The sequence below is a fragment of the Staurois parvus genome, unplaced genomic scaffold (genome assembly GCF_062004578.1).
Source record: "Staurois parvus isolate SC_StPar_1 unplaced genomic scaffold, SC_StPar_1.0 ptg000151l, whole genome shotgun sequence".
NCBI lineage: Eukaryota > Metazoa > Chordata > Amphibia > Anura > Ranidae > Staurois > Staurois parvus.
Genome location: NW_028317947.1, coordinates 7,598,028 through 7,606,779, shown reverse-complemented (window position 1 = coordinate 7,606,779; position 8,752 = coordinate 7,598,028). Strand labels below are relative to the sequence as shown.

General features: G+C 40.5%; 1 protein-coding gene across 2 annotated transcripts in view; it reads right to left on the bottom strand.

Moving 5' to 3' along the window:
• Positions 1-8,752, bottom strand: part of THRA (thyroid hormone receptor alpha) — a 283,605-nt gene that overhangs the window by 50,448 nt on the left and 224,405 nt on the right. The gene's annotated exons all lie outside the window — the stretch shown is intronic.

Sequence of the window (8,752 nt, the reverse complement as noted above, 5' to 3'; positions counted from 1 at the left end):
GAGAGAGCATACAACAATGACTATTATAGCCTGGAGCAGTGACAACACACATAGGCTACTTTGGCCCATTCGTTGTCAGCGCTCCCGCCTCTTCCCTGCAGCCACCGCTGACTGACACTAAGGAGCCAGATGACATGGCCAGACCAGAGTGGACTGAAAATAGGCAAGTCTTTCTTTCTTACACGGGTTAGTCTGCATAGCTATTAGGACAGGGGAAGGAGCATTTTAAGGACGTTATCTCTGTGGAATTCTACTTTAATAAACCCCACTAATGGGAGGAGAAGGCAGGTATCTCTTCCAGAGGACTGCTAGATTTTTTACACGATCTTTCAGCAGACAAATCTTTTGTAATATACAGTTGTGTTCAAAATAATAGCAGTCAGACATCACTAACCGGATCAATAACTGTTTTTGGTAGAAATTATATTTCTACATGGCAAATAATTTACTAGCAGGTGTAGTAGAGTAATAGAAATCCAACAGACCCAACAGTCATGACATGCATGCTGCTGATTCTGTGTAATTGAATCACTAATTGAAAGGGGCATGTTCAAAATAATAGCAGTGTGGAGTTCTATTAGTGAGGTCATTCATTCTTTGAAAAACAGGTGACAATTATTGCCCTTATTTAAGGAAGGAAGGCAGCAAATGTTGTACATGCTGGTTACAGTGCATTTCTCTCTGAAATTCTGAGGAAATTGGGTCGTTCCAGACATTGTCCAGAAGAACAGCATACCTTGATTAAAAAGTTGATTGGAGAGGGGAAAACATATAAAAAAGTGCAAAAAATGATAGGCTGCTCAGCTAAAATGATCGCAAATGCTTTAAAATGGCAACCAAAACCTGAAAGACGTGGAAGAAAGCGAAAAAACTACCATTCGAATCGATAGAATAGCCAAAATGGCTCGGACTCAGCCAACAATCAGCTCCAGGAAGATCAAAGAAGGTGTAAAGTTACCTGTGAGTACTGTTACAATTAGAAGACGCCTATGTGAAGCCAAGCTATCTGCAAGAAGCCCCCGCAAAGTCCCACTGTTGAAAAAAAGACGTGCTGAAGAGGTTACAATTTGCCAAAGAGCACATTGACTGGCCTAAAGAGAAATGGCGCAACATTTTGTGGACTGATGAAAGTAAGATTGTTCTTTTTGGGTCTAGTGGCCGGAGACAGTTTGTCAGACGACCCCCAAACACTGAATTCAAGCCACAGTACACTGTGAAGACAGTGAAGCATGGTGGTGCAAGCATCATGATATGGGGATGTTTCTCATACTACGGTGTTGGGCCTATTTATCGCATACCAGGGATCATGGATCAGTTTGAATACATCAGAATACTTGAAGAGGTCATGCTGCCTTATGCTGAAGAGGAAATGCCCTTGAAATGGGTGTTCCAACAAGACAACGACCCCAAACACACCAGTAAACATGCAACATCTTGGTTCCAGACCAACAAGATTGACGTTATGGAGTGGCCAGCCCAATCCTCGGATCTTAATCCAATAGAAAACTTGTGAGGTGACATCAAAAATGCAGTTTCTGAGGCAAAACCAAGAAATAGAGAAGAACTGTGGAATGAAGTCCAATCATCCTGGGCTGGAATACCTGTTCACAGGTGCCAGAAGTTGGTTGTCTCCATGCAACACAGATGTACAGCAGTTCTCAGAAACAGTGCGACTACAACCAAATATTCATTAAGTGATTCAAAGGAAAGCAAAATCTTCAAACATTTTTCAGTTTATATAGTGAATGTCTGAGTTTGTAAAGAAGAATACAAACACTGCTATTTTTTTGAACAGTCTAATATTCACTTTTCTTCAATTTGTTTTAGAGGAAGAACACAAATTTGATATATTTTTCTTCATGTTTTGATTTGGAATAGAATGTGTAGTGTTCCCAATGCATTTGTGTGTATGGAAATAAAAGCTATTAGAAGGATTGTGAGCTTTATTCACTTTTTTTCAACACACTGCCATTATTTTGAACACAACTGTATGTCTGCATCTATTACATTTTTATTTACCCCTCAGTCGTGGTACAGGAAGCATGAGCTGTATGTCCTGTGAAAAGCTAAGATGATGGGCCTGGGATGTACATTCTCTATACAGGTCAATTTCTGATAAGATCCTCTTCATATCTGCACATTTACAAAAATTCCAGCGCAAAGCGTAGCTCCATTTTTGCAGTCAAACTGAAATAACACCTATGTTGGGCTTCTTGCATTGTATGTTAATCAGGACAGACTTGGGACAGGCTCATTCTAACAATGTTCAAAAAACCTTGCAGTCAGCCATGACACCTCCTCCTGAGAAACTTCTATAAGGATGGCCATACACATGTAGATTTTCGGCCGAGAATATTCGTAAGAAAAGTCATACAAACATTCGATGAACGGACGAATGTCATTCAAAAATTGTCTTTTGCTTTTAACATTCAACTTTAAAATGAATGTCATTTCTGAACGATCACCACATCCACTGGCTGAAAATTTGTTTGATCGAGAAAAGTTTTCCTTCCTGCCCCTTTGAATTTTCCCGTCACCGCTGTCGAAAATGAACATCAATCCCCCCTCCCCCCACTAACGATTAGAAAATCAAACAAATTTTCTTGAGACTAAAATTCTTAAACAAAAATCTATACGTGTATGTCCAGCTTAAGGCAAGAAATAGTTTAGATTTTTTCATGCATGCTGGGAACACAAAAATGTATTGGGGTTTTCTCAAATTTGACTGTGAAAAATAAAAATATGCTTTAATGCATGTTTGATGCAGTTTCCAGAAAAACACGCATCACATTGAGATGAATGTAACATATGTAAAATTCATATAAAAAGTACAACGTGCATACATATTTGTGGCTCCCACTCTGCCAGAGCTACCTATTGGTCACACCCAGTTGGAAAGGTGTTGCTGACCATTTACAAGTCTAGATCTTCTGAGGTTTATGAGATGCTGCTTATCTTTTAAAGTATCTTCTGCTTATGCAGCTTTTTCATCATATGCTAAGACTGAACTTCCCATTTTTGACATTGCTTTAATGAAACTCTAACAATAAAAGCAAAGGCAAAGTTTGGAAACAAATGTACTACATACAGTCATGGCCGAAATTGTTGGCACCCTTGATATTTCTCCAGGAAATCATGTATTTCTCACGAAACGTATTGCATTAACACATGTTTTGCTATACACATGTTTATTCCCTTTGTGTGTATTGGGACAAAACAAAAAAAGGGAGGAAAGAAAGCAAATTCGACATAATGTCACACAAACCTCCAAAAATGGGCTGGACAAAAGTATTGGCACCCTTTCACAACTGCGGATAAATAAGAATGTTACAAGCATGTGATGCTCCTGTAAACTCACCTGGGGCAAGTAACAGGTGTGGGCAATATAGAAATCACACCTGAAAGCAGATAAAAAGGAGAGACGTTCACTTAACCTTTGCATTGTGTGTCTGTCTGTGCCACACTAAGCATGGACAACAGAAAGAGGAGACGAGAACTGTCTGAGGACCTGAGAACCAAAATTGTGGCAAAATATCAACAATCTCAAGGTTACAAGTCCATCTCCAGAGAACTAGATTTGCCTTTGTCCACAGTGCGCAACATTATCAAGAAGTTTGCAACCCATGGCACTGTAGCTAATCTCCCTGGTCGTGGACGGATGAGGAAAATTGATGAAAGATTGCAACGCAGAATAGTCCGGATGGTGGATAAGCAGCCCCAAACATGTTCCAAAGACATTCAAGCTGTCCTGCAGGCTCAGGGAGCATCAGTGTCAGCGCGAACTATCCGTCGACATTTAAATGAAATGAAACGCTATGGCAGGAGACCCAGGAGGACCCCACTGCTGACACAGAGACATAAAAAAGCAAGACTACAGTTTGCCAAAATGTACTTGAGTAAGCCAAAAGCCTTCTGGGAAAACGTCTTGTGGACAGATGAGACCAAGATAGAGCTTTTCGGTAAAGCACATCATTCTACTGTTTACCGAAAACGGAATGAGGCCTACAAAGAACAAAACACAGTACCTACGGTAAAATATGGTGGAGGTTCAATGATGTTTTGGGGTTGTTTTGCTGCCTCTGGCACTGGGTGCCTTGACTGTGTGCAAGGCATCATGAAATCTGAGGATTACCAAAGGATTTTGGGTCGCACTGTAGGGCCCAGTGTCAGAAAGCTGGGTTTGCGTCCAAGATCCTGGGTCTTCCAGCAGGACAATGACCCCAAACATACGTCAAAAAGCACTCAGAAATGGATGGCAAAGAAGCGCTGGAGAGTTCTGAAGTGGCCAGCAATGAGCCCAGATCTAAATCCCATTGAACACCTGTGGAGAGATCTTAAAATTGCTGTTGGGAAAAGGTGTCCTTCCAATAAGAGAGACCTGGAGCTGTTTGCAAAGGAAGAGTGGTCCAAAATTCCGGGTGAGAGGTGTCAGAAGCTTATTGATGGTTATAGGAAGCGACTGATTTCAGTTATGTTTTCCAAAGGGTGTGCAACCAAATATTAAGTTAAGGGTGCCAATACTTTTGTCCAGCCCATTTTTGGGGTTTTGTGTGACATTATGTCATATTTGCTTTTCTGCCTCTGTTTTATATTTGTTCCAATACATACAAAGGGAATAAACATGTGTATAGCAAAACATGTGTTAATGCAATACCTTTTTTGTGTGAAATACTTGATTTTCAGGAAAAATATCAAGGGTGCCAACAATTTCGGCCATGACTGTATATAAAACTGGGCCAACAATGCAAGGACATATACCCATGTACATCTAAGGGGGACACACATGAATGTGTTCTCCGATTCCTCCTGTAATTGTACTGTCTGCCCTTATGTTGTAAAGCACTGCGTAAACTGTTGGCGCTATATAAATCCTGTATAATAATGAATGTAGCGACTATCTATTATTTAATCATCTAATCTGCATCACTAATAATAAGAATTTACCAAAGTGACATATGACCATTAATACAACATATTTATGTTTTTGTGAATGAGGCCCTTGGTACAAGGAGCCTCATATGTCGACCATAGATCCCCTTGGGGTTCAATCCTGTGGAAGAAGAGAGGGGAACTGCTATTGGAATTGACTCTGCAACTAATGCTAGCCAGTCTAAAGTTGGGTACACACAAATTGAAATTGGGTTCAGCAGGGACAGGCCAAATTATGATCTGGTTGTAGCCCTCCCGGTTTGACAGGAATTGTTAGATTGGTTTCTGTCAAACAGGACTGCTGGAAAACCTTGCTCGATAGGCACCATACAGCTGCAGTACTGATCAGAGTATTCTCAAGTGGAGAGTCCCTGCTATCAGAATACCATGTCCTGGCAGGGAGGATTCCTGCATCCACAGTGCAACTTATTGCTATTTATTTTTCAATTAGCCTGCTGGACGAACAAAAAAAAAAAAAAAAAAAAAAAAACTTGACAGCTTAAAGTACTATGCATTGCACAGAGACCAATCACATATTCTAACCTGCACTACAAAGAAAATGAAAGCTGCATTCTAATTGGCCGCTGTGAGCATCAGATTTAGTTGCATGCTCTATACAGGACATGTTATAAGACAGTATGCAAAGTTTTGCATGCAGTAGCTTACAGCAGAAAAACTATCATGGGCTGGTTGCTATGGTTACTGCACTCTGGCTCCTCATCCTATTAAATAACCCTTCTTCTGTTCTACAGAGTCCTAATTATATACAAGTGACCTTCCTAGAGCATGCAGAACTTTTCTCTCTATTATGTATTGGAATTTTAAAAAAAGGGGGCAAATGTAATAACATACTGTATGTTAGCAAGAGGAGGGAGAATCACTGTGAGAATGTCATAATTGTTCCAGTTATATCAGATGAACAAAAGAAAATTACTGACATTGTCTTAAAGTCTATATAAATCCAAAAACAAAAAATGTTCTATAATGTAGTTTACCAGAGGTGGTGGATGCAATATTTTTCCTTTTTTTTTTCCAAACACTTCCTGTACATACACTCACTTCCCCATTGTATCGATGGAGGTATCCAGCGTGGACTTCAAACATGCCTGCTTATGTTCATCTCCATTACATGGGGGACTAATAGGACTAGTAGTTTACACAAAAAGGAAAAGGTTCTGTGTGCTTTCCTATTGAAGCACAGAAAAAGATAAGAACACCGCATTTCTGGCAAGCGTAACATCATTTCTGAAAAAAATTCTTAATTTGAGAGTGAAATCTATAGCAGCCACCACATCTAAGGATCTCAATGTATAAAATCTAGCAGTAAGTAACAAAATTAAAGTAAGCAAGACACGCTCACCCAGACCTATATCCAAGTCCGTTGGCTTCTTTATATCCTGGATATTCCAACTGCTACAATTCTAAACCCTCTCTGTGCCCACCTGGGAGCAGAGGCTGCTATATCCTCATTAGAGGGACACCTTGTAATGTCCCTAAAGCAGGTGTGCAGACCCAGGAACTCTCCGACAGAATCCCTTAGAGGTAGATTATAATCTCTTATTATTTCCCGTATTTATTTAACAAAAACATAGAACTGCAGCAATTTTGGTCTGACTGTATTCCTTCGTTAAAATCAAAATACTTTAGATTTGTAAAACTCTCACACGGTGCTTAGCCTTTTTTTTCCTTGTCATACAGCCACAAAAAAATAGTGTCCCTGCATTAGAGACCTCATATATCACAGCTTACCAGTCCTTAGATGTGGTGGCTGCATTCATTTCCTTTTTTCAATTTCTCTATTTTCACCTGGTGACCATGCCAGTAACACTTCCTTTCCTATGGTGACAACACACACTCACTGCATTGTATCTATGGAGGGGCAGCACTGCCGTCCTAGGCTGCTTCCTCCTGATTTGGACTACAGAACACTTTCTCTTCTATTCATTTTTACAGCACAGGGGCGGTGTTCTGTAACTCACAGGGCTGAGAACCCTGTGTGGGGTTTCAGTGCAGCAGAGGCAAAGAGCACAGGACAAATGTGTATACGTTCCAGTGTTCCAGTAATCAGTTGCCAAAGGAAGGCCAGGGGACCAAAGCTAGTGGTGGCCTATGGATAACGTATCAGGGATGCAACCCTCCTCAGATGGGGAAAATCAACAACTGGAAAAGAGCAAACAGGTGGCGCAAACACCTAGTGCATTATCCACAGTTTATTCAAAAATGTATAAAACACAAAAACATACTCACAAACATGGCATATATAAAGGCTTTATATGACAATGGAGATGGCCACAACATGGACAAGATGTCGACCTGTCAGTGCGGTTGGGTTGCTGACGTGTTTCGGGGACGAGTTTCCTCAGAGCTTGTGTCACACAAACGCTGAGGAAAGGGACTCGTCCCCAAAACGCATCTCATACCCGACCGCACTGACAGGTCGACATCTTGTCCATGTTGTGGCCATCTCCACTGTCATATAAAGCTTTTATATATGCCACTTTTGCATGTTTTTGTTTTTATACATTTTTAATAAACCGTGGATAATGCACTAGGTGTTTGCGCCACCTGTTTGCTCTTTTCCAGTTGTTGATTTTCCCCATCTGAGGAGGGTTGCATCCCTGATACGTTATCCATAGGCCACCACTAGCTTTGGTCCCCAGGACGTGCATAGCTCATTAGATTTCTGGTAGGCTGAACAGGATGTTTTTGTACTTATCAACCAGTTATAAAAATGTTTTCAATAGTATAGATACGGTAAATGTAAGCCTTAAATTGACTACATTTAGTTTGATAAAGGACTGTGTCTCAAATTGGCATGTATTTGTCTTCCAGAAAATATTGTTCTCATCCTTTTTTTTCATCTCACTTTGTTGGTTTCCTCAAACTTCTCTCTTTCTACATCCATCCATCTGCCCTGCATGTCTATGCACAGGGCAGGTTTTTCCAATGTTGTCGATGGCAGAACATGCCCGTGTAAAGAATGTTGGCACAACTGTGTAGTCTCCGCCAAAAGCACACATGACAGAGTGACAACGTAATAGAGCATTTGGGAGACACGGCAGAGCATTGTCACCCTGTATCAGGAAGTGCCTGAACCTTTATTGCAGGATTCCCTTTTGTTAAAACCTCTGAGATGTTAGTGATTGGCTTTTCATGTACTATAACAGAACAAAAGAGGGAAAATAAGTGAAGTTCCTTGGTAGGGTTTACATACACTTTAAAAAAAAAAAAAGTCCAGTTGCTAGAAAACCTGTTGCTTATTATCTTCCCATACAGGCTGTGCTATTGTGTCACCAATATCTACACCGCCTGTAACCCTTTCCTGTATCTATAAGGCCAGCAACAACAGCCGCATTTTGTGAGTACAAATTCCCGGCATGACGCAGGTTTCTTGGTGTCCTTTATATATTTTACAAGCAATGCCATCTTATTGTGTTTGTCAATAACAAGAACAAATAATGCAGGTTCTGTACACTCCTCCAGTTTATGTCATACGGAGGGAGACAGATAATATGCGCTATACATTCCTTCTGTGTTATCCTGCTGTAGGAGTAACAGGTTACGTGTGCTATGAATTCTTCTTACCGTCTGAGATCTAAGAGGGGGGCCTTTTCTATATATCTATACAGCTAGGCTTGCTATTCTTCCAGGAACAAAGTTACATTTTTATAAAATATTTTACCCAATATGTGGGAGGGACTGAACATTTCACCAATGTATTTCTATGTATATTTAGCTCAGGCCTGGCTCTACGTGAAATGTGCATTGCTGAACATCTAGGATCTAGAACAGCAGTCATCGGACGTCTAGTTTAGAAACAGAA